At 33.7% G+C, this 8,547-nt stretch overlaps 1 long non-coding RNA gene across 1 annotated transcript; it reads left to right on the plus strand.

The window, feature by feature from the left end:
* Positions 1-4,618: 4,618 nt before the first annotated feature.
* Positions 4,619-5,649, plus strand: LOC149251719 (uncharacterized). Its single transcript, XR_016266009.1, has 3 exons — positions 4,619-5,009; positions 5,245-5,318; positions 5,432-5,649. It is a non-coding gene; the product is annotated as an uncharacterized LOC149251719 (long non-coding RNA).
* Positions 5,650-8,547: the final 2,898 nt, after the last annotated feature.

The following is an 8,547-nucleotide window of genomic DNA, read 5'->3' on the forward strand; positions in this document are numbered from 1 at the left end:
CATAGGAAATATTCAGTTATTGATTGGTGGCTCTGATACCAAATGTAAATCTTTCTTGATTAATTATGAACAATTCAAATTAACAGCCCAAAGATCATCAATACCGAATATTTCACAAACAAAACTTAATATGATCTATTGTTTAAGATGACATACCTTGATTAACAGCGGAAGATGTAATGGCTGCCATCTACTTTCTTCTGACTCCTACTCTTCTTCTCAGAATTCGGTTTCTCTTTCTAGCCCTGTTTCTTTATGCGCTTCTTGATGGAGAAGAATGCGACTTTTGGCAGGGGGAGAGAGGACCCAATCCTTTTTATATTATTTAACACTAAATCTGGTACGTCCATCATATACCAATTCAACGCTTTAATGCTTTAATGCTTTAATGCTTTTAACTCTTTTAACGCTTTAATGCTTTAATCGGGTCACATTAAGATTTAGAAACTGCAGATTTCTAACAGGTGCCACCTGGATCTGGGAGAAAAACTACAACTATTAATTGATATAAAAAAAGATATTTTATAGAAATAAAGAATATCTATTAAAAATAGACATAATTTTTATTAAAAGAATGTATAGGAAAATGTTTTAACAAAAATATTTTGAAATATTTTTTATCAATATCTTCTTCTTTAATATTCTATAAACATAAATATTGTAACATAGATTTTTTAAGTAATTTTATACATAAAAACTATAATATAATTTTAGTAAATAATAAATTCAGAAATAAAATACAAATTATAATAAAATTACCACCTAATAAATTAAAAACTAATTTCCTATAGTTAGAAAATATATAAATACCTAAAATATAAAATTTATTTAATTATTAATCTAACAACAAATACCTACACTATTTCAAATAATCATACTTCTCAATAATAAAAACTTCTAGGAAATTGATTTTACAATTTTGTTTATTCACTGGATATTCTGGTAGAATAATTTTCTTTCCATCACGGATTTGTAATTTTCTTGTCAACCATGATAGCAATAAAAATTCTATGTATTTCATTTCATATTACAACTATTACCTTGTATTTCATTTCATATTGCATCGATTACCTTTGCATAGTACCCAATAATTTATTTTACATTTATTACCCTTTCGAGAATTTAGGTCAAAGTATGTTAAGAGAACACGATCAATTGGTTATGGACCATGAAACCGAAGCCGAGCACCAAAATTAACTGTCACAGTATTTTGAAAGATTATTTGGGGATAATATAGATATGGTCAGTCAGACTTATTCAATATGTATGATTAATAAAAAAAATATTAGAGATATTAAAAAGCTAATGATTATATTAAATTTATATGTAAGAGGGTCAGATCATAAATAGAACCAAAGATGCTTCTCATGAATGTTTAAAAAATGTGTATTCATTAAAATTTATTAATAATTATTATTTTTATTATATTTTAATTTTATTATATGTATGTATGTGAGAATGCTTTAGTTTTTAATAAAAATAGAGAATTTGAATTAGTAAAAAACATGGGTTGGTATATATAGTTAAAGTTTATTTGAATAAAAATTATAAAGAAAATTTATGTAAAGATTTTAGAAAGAGGAGGGAAAAATGTGATCTCATTTTGAGTTAGAGTAGGGAAAATGTAAGGTTAGAAATTATGAAAGTTGAACTTACTACTTATTGAGTTTCTATAAATTGTTTGTATAAAATGATAAAAAACAAAAAAGTTTGTATTTCTTGAGTGAAGACGACCAAGTGGAATCAATGGATGGTAAAGAATGTTGGGCACTAGATTTTGGATATTTCTTCCTACTCCTTGTTGATGGAGAGAAGGAATTCCTATTGTTCTTTAAAGCATTTTAATAGGAAGTAGAAGAAGTGGACAAGAATGTGGGGCACTAGATTTTGAATATTTCTTAGGCCGATATTTCCTAGTTATTGTTAATGGAGAGGAGGAATTCCTACTGTTCTTTAAAGCAATTGAATAGGAAGTAGAAGAAGAGGATAGATGGGCCTCCTCCTCTTCCTCCATTCCTACTTCTTCGTCCTTCTTTAGGAAAGATGACTATTTTGAATATCCTTAGATGAAGTCTCTTTTTCCCTTTTCTTTTGAAATAACTCTTTTTTTCAGTATTCATAGATGATGTCTATTCCTTAGTGGGGTAAGTATTGTCTACTAGACACACTTTCTCTAGAGCTAGCTCAAGTTTGGCTTTTGTTACTTTAAAGTACTTCAAAACATCATATATATTACTTCCTGGACTATGTTGATGAGAATTAGGCTTGCTTGAATGAGGCTTCTGAGGATAGTAATTCTTTTGTTTCTCGAAAAATGGTTTGAATGCTTCATGCTCCTTATTGTTTTGAGAACATGGCATAAGATGATATTTTGGAACATTTTGACATCCTTTTTCAAATTCCATATACTGATGGAAAACGTTTTGTATCAAAGGGAGATGCTCATAATCTAGAGCCTAGAGATGGCACTAGCACTATAAATCATGTTGAATGGTGTCGTTGAACAAAATATATTTCAATACAAAGGTTGGCACAAAGGAAATTATATTCCTTGGGTTGAGAACTAGCAATATATTGGCCCAATTTGTCTCTAATATCTTTGAAAATACCCTAGGCCTAGAAAAGAAGGGGAATATAAGGAAAATTTGGTTTATTTATCCTAGGATATTTTAAATCATTTATTACAACTTTGTGGAGTGGAAAACATATTCCTTTAACTTCACCTAAATGATTCGATACATTCATAGAAGGTTGTAGGTAATACTTAGAACATATAGTGCATCACCGAAGACCATTATCTACTTCAATTATTCTAGAAACTACAACATTAAGAGATCTATTGTCACTAAGAATTATTTATTTGAGGTTATAATCATTAAGAAAAGAAAAAATGGCTTAATTCTTATCAATATGATAATATGCTCCAAAATATGTAATCCACTCATAAGAAAAAGAAGCATAGGTTTCATTAACGAGAAACAACAAACATAACTAGTACAACAACATTGAAAATATTAATGTGGTTGATATAGCTAAAGGCTTCATAAATATAACCAAGAAACTATTGCAACACGAAGAATGCCTTACTAATGCACACATTTACCTGATTAACCATGTATAAAAAGGTTATGGGCCAACTTTAACTTCAGAAAAAAAGGGAATTAAAAATGAATGATATAAATAATAATTTGGAACCTATCATGGTGGAACGTAATAGAATTGGAATAATCTCAAATCCTTAGGAAATTGGTGGGTGGGGAGCGATTGGACAAGAATCTAATTTTTTTTAATTTGTTAAAAGTAATGGACCATTTTTCTAAATAAAATATATTTATATATAATGAATGTTATAAATAAGAAGAGGAACTTATCATGGAGGACTATTAGAATTGGAATAACCTTAAATCCCTATGAAATTGGTGGGCAGGGAGCCATGCGATAGTAAAGAGTGTACAACAAAGCACATATACATACGAGAGATATATTAAAAATAGAAAAAAAAAAAAAAAACTCATTAATTTTTTTTAAGGATGTATTCGATGTCTATACCCTTGAATATAACATGAAAAAACATATTGTAAAAAAAATACACTTTTTTAATATGAAACAAAAGATATCAGTGACTAAAATTAAATCTTTGAACGTAAGAGAGCCGTTTTCTTATTATGGAAATGTATAAAAATGAAAGACATCTAAAATGTGGCAATGAGAACTCAACATCCTGATCAAATGTAAGGAAAAAAATTATTCAATACAATATGAACATCTTTAGTAAGTACTCGTAGAAATAGATAACACGATAACATCAATATTTTTATCTGGTTAAAATATGTAATAGGGAATTAGTCCATCACCCTAATCAATGTGGTTATTTGAGACAATTTAATTAATAAAAAATAAAATTTGTGTAAGTTTCTCACAATTGATCATCAATAATGATTTTTAGTGTTTTCTAAATAAACATCGTGGACCAATCATGTGTTAATCCATTAAAATGTAGCTATTAATATCAAAGAAAATATGAGCAATCCAACCACTCTATGTCTAGATCATACCATGACCATCAGATTACATTTCAATTTCAAGTAGTACATAGTAAAAGAATACACTTTTATCTAAAAACAATAGAATTCAAATTAATTAATTATTAAGCGTCTAAATATCCTAACACCTATAAACAAACAAACATACATGTTTATAGTAGGTATTTAAGGACTTAGGAAAAACTACTAATACCAAGAAATTTGAGAGCGCTTAAATAAACCTACATCAAACATGTCCCTTATTAGTCCCTGCCATCTGGCATCCGGCAGGGACTATAGTAATCGATCCGCGATGCTGTAGCATTAATTCGGGGCGACTTTAAGCGGCTTATGGCAAGGTAACCAAAGTTTTTGAACGCTGCTGTGTTTACCATGATCAGCGTAACCAAAGTTTCCGAAAGTGACCATTTTTGCCTTCTTATTTGGCCTCTTCCCGAGGCGGAAGAGGCTGGACCATAGGTTTATTTGCCTTTACCGTGTTTATTATCTCTGGCGGTCTACGTATATTTATATTAATGTTACAGGTATGTTAGCATTAGTTCGCTAACATTTGTTTGTAGGGTTGTTTGCAGGTTGGTATAGCAGGTTTGTTTGCAGGTTGGCAGCTGTTCTGCATGAAGTGGTGTACGTGTCGATGTCTCCACTGAATGGCTGTTGCAATCTCCCAAATAAAGTCCCTCCATCTCCCAGCGCTTTGTTAGGGTAACAATTGCCCTTTTCCTTGCTTCACTCCGGTCATTCGTGCCTCTGCCGCAAGGAGGTCTCGGCTCATCCACTAGTTGCAGCCCTCTACGGTGACTCTTTCTCTCTTCCTGGTGGGTCTCATTTGCTCATTCCCTGCTCTGCATCTTGCTTCCTATTGTTGAAGAGGGTTTACCAGTTCTGAAGGTTATTGCAGTCCAGCCATGGCAATTGTTCATAGCTCTGGAGTCGTGTCAACGCTACACGGTCTGATTGAACCATCAGGTAAGAAAAATTCTTCAGTTTGCCTATTCCTTCGAGGCTACCAAATCTGTAGGTTTTCATTAAATGTTTTCAATCTTCCGGTTACTATTTTTCCCATGCAGTGGCCCAACCTCTTACCACACTATGAAAGATCAAGGGTTTACAGAAGCTTCATAGTTTTTCCCACTTTATCTTTATTCTTTTCCTGTTTTACCTATTCAGTACTGCTGCCACTTAATTTTTTTTTAATGTGCAGTTATAAAGAGAATTTCCCTTTCGCAGCTTCATCTTGCGTGCTAGATTTTTCTCTATGCCAGTTGCAGGGTTCAGGTTAATTCCTCCTCCTTGTCTATTTCTTCCACCGAGAACCGGTTAAATAATCCTCATTTGATTTTCAGAGTTAAAGACTGTATTTACCCTTCTTCCTTTTTTGCGTGGTACAGGTACGCTACCATTGGGTTATGCTCAACTGCCTGGAGATTGACTGTGGAATTTTGCGTAGGAACTTTGGCTGCGAAATTTTAGTACCTTAACGCACTTTGTAATGAACAGAGGCAGCATGCCGCGTGTGAACTCTTTTCTCGACCAGTAGTTCAACGTTAGTGCTCCATGGAGCGCACTGTTAAGCCGAAATTGGTCTAACTAAAGGTGACTAACGCTTTTGTCGTCTTGCTGCACCGCATTAGTATGGTATGGTTTACATCATGCCGTTATAATTTACAGAATTATAATTTAATGCCTTTGTGCTATAATCCAGATGCAACATGCGATAATTTAAGATTTTGTTCGAGAAGAAAATTTATTGAGATCAAATCTATTCTTGTCCTCTTGCAGCAGTTCTAGATTTTCCTATGGTTTGCAAATCTACTGATATGGGGGAACTCTGTTTAATACCGGCTTTGTTAGACTTCATAGTCAATATCAGTTACAGATTCTGTTCAGAATAGAGCCCTTAGAGTAGTATGTATATATTGCCTTTTGGACTAATTGCCAATTTAGTAGGAATCTGAGAGTACAAAGAGTGATGAAGGGCAAAACAGAACTTCCATAATAACTGATGAAATTAATTTAGTTTTTAGTAGGTCTGCAAAATTGCTATTAAGCAGTGACGTTCTTGAATCTCTATATATCCGTTACAGAGTTTCATATCAGAACTGGACATGAAAAGAATAGACAAATGACCTTTTTTATTCTACGCTGGAGCTGGAAGGTCATTTCGTACCTTTTTTATCCTTAGTAGGCACTGGAGCTGGAAGGCTTGTTTCTTTGTAAATTTTCTGATGGCGATCAGTAGACTTAGGAGAAACACCAGAATTGTGGTTGAAGCTCCACTGTCGGCAGCTTGCACATACATCATGAAACAGTAATGAGCTACAAATATAAAATAAGACTTCCAAGAGCCAAACTACATGGTCGTTACCTGAACAAATACCATCATCAGAAGACATATGAGAAAGAGTTTGCTTGCAGAAGCCATGGGAGCTGCTGACACACGAATACAAGAAAAGAGAACCTTCGTTCTCTGCATGGACACTATGCCTCTCCTTCCAACACCTGTCGTTGGAAACACTCAGTTAAGAGAAGCCTTCGTTCTTTGCATGGGCACTGTGCCTCTCCTTCCAACACCTGTCGTTGGAAACACTCGACCGTTGGAATCGTATGCAACGCTCTGAGTTCTTTAAGATATTATTATTGGGTTATTGTAACATATAATTGATTTTTTGTGATTAATTTCACGTTCATTAACTTAACATGGATATTGACATGTAAACAATCAAATTACTAAACGAATAAATCAACAGAAGTATTTATATCATGTGACAAATAAGTATATGCCCATGATAGTCATAGCGTACATACATCTGTTTCATGAAACAGGCGTTTCGTGGAGTTCTTCGACGGTTGGAATCGTATGCAACGCTCTGATTTCAGGTTCATTAACTTAACATGGAGATTGACATGTAAACAATCAAGGTACTAAACGAATAAATCAACGGAAGTATTTTTCGTTCAAATAAATTCTTTCACATTCAAGAGGTTTTAGTGTCTATTCAGTTTTTTTTTAGTTCCTTAAATATTATAAACAGACAAACATACTTTACTTGAAGTAACATACCAACGACTCCCTTTCGTGAAGTTTTACTTTTCCAATAGAATGGTGGCTGTGGAATTTTGCGTAGGAACTTTGGCTGCGAAATTTTAGTACCTTAACGCCAATAGAATGGTGGATGTGGAAGAAAATTTCTACGCGTTTTTAAATAAACTTCAAAATATCCCTTATTAAAAGATTCCACAACCTCTTTAACAATATTTGTTTTTAAATCGTTTTCGTAATTCTTTAAAATCCCTTTTCCTTAAAAATGGGCTTACTCCCTTTTAAAATATTACAAGGCAACCTTCCTTTCTTTTAAATCATGTGTTTAAAAAGATTCATAACATACAGACCCGTGAAGTAACATACCAACGACTCCCTTTCGGGAAGTTTTACTTTTCCAATAGAACTCTTTTCTCGACCAGTAGTTCAACGTTAGTGCTCCATGGAGCGCACTGTTAAGCCGAAATTGGTCTAACTAAAGGTGACTAACGCTTTTGTCGTCTCGCTGCACCGCATTAGTATGGTATGGTTTGATTCCTAGACAACGTTAATCTTCAAAAAAAAATCAACGCAGAGTTCGCAGCAACCTTTGTCTCACAGCTGCTTCACTTCGCTACAATTTCTGTAGTGAGTCAGTGCTTTTTTGTTGTGAATGCACACACGTATGAAACGCTGTTCTCAACGAGTCTTATGCTATCTGCGCTCACATTGTTGTTCTCGAGACTCTTATGCAAACTTGTCTCTTTTTATTGCTATGAAGAGAACAAAAGTTTTGATTTTTTAGTGTTATAAATCACGTAAAAAATTACATTGGAAAGCTCAATAATAAATGACTCATTTAGATTTTACTTAAACTGGAGTACATGAAGCTGAATTAAAACAATTGAAAAAACGAGTTTGACACTTATAGGTCGTTGGAGAATCATAAATTGTTAGATTACATTCTCCAACAAAAACTTCGTGATGGGGTGACACCAAACAAACTTTGATATCTATTCGTTGTGGAACACATTTTTGTGTATGTGTTAGGTTTTCTATTTTACATGCTCTCCACTATTGACACGTGAAATTAAAGCCATTAAATGAACTTATATGGATTGGCTTCTAGCATTGAAGATTCTGTGTCTAGCTCTCAAACTCAAAAAGAGAGGCTGCAATTTTAAAAAAAGCAGTGACTAATATTGCAAGCAATTGCAGTCTTGAGACGCCTTGGGAATCTCCATGGCTCGTATTGACTTCGCTGCTCCTCTCGGCCTTAATTCCATTGGTAAAGTTCACTGGCTCGGCAGGGACTTGCTGCTGTGCAGCCACCTTGGCTGAAGCGCCCGTTTCAAACTCAGTCTCACTCGCAGCATCTAAGCTATAAGCTAGCTCAACTTAGTGCAGGGACTCGCTGCATCGCAGCCTGCCTTGTTTATGATTGTTTATCTATGACCGTAGTTTAGGCAAGTATGTGGACAAAGA

The sequence above is a fragment of the Pinus tabuliformis genome, chromosome 7, assembly GCF_031772625.1.
Source record: "Pinus tabuliformis cultivar Carrire ecotype Pingquan chromosome 7, CPIR1, whole genome shotgun sequence".
NCBI classification, from domain to species: domain Eukaryota; kingdom Viridiplantae; phylum Streptophyta; class Pinopsida; order Pinales; family Pinaceae; genus Pinus; species Pinus tabuliformis.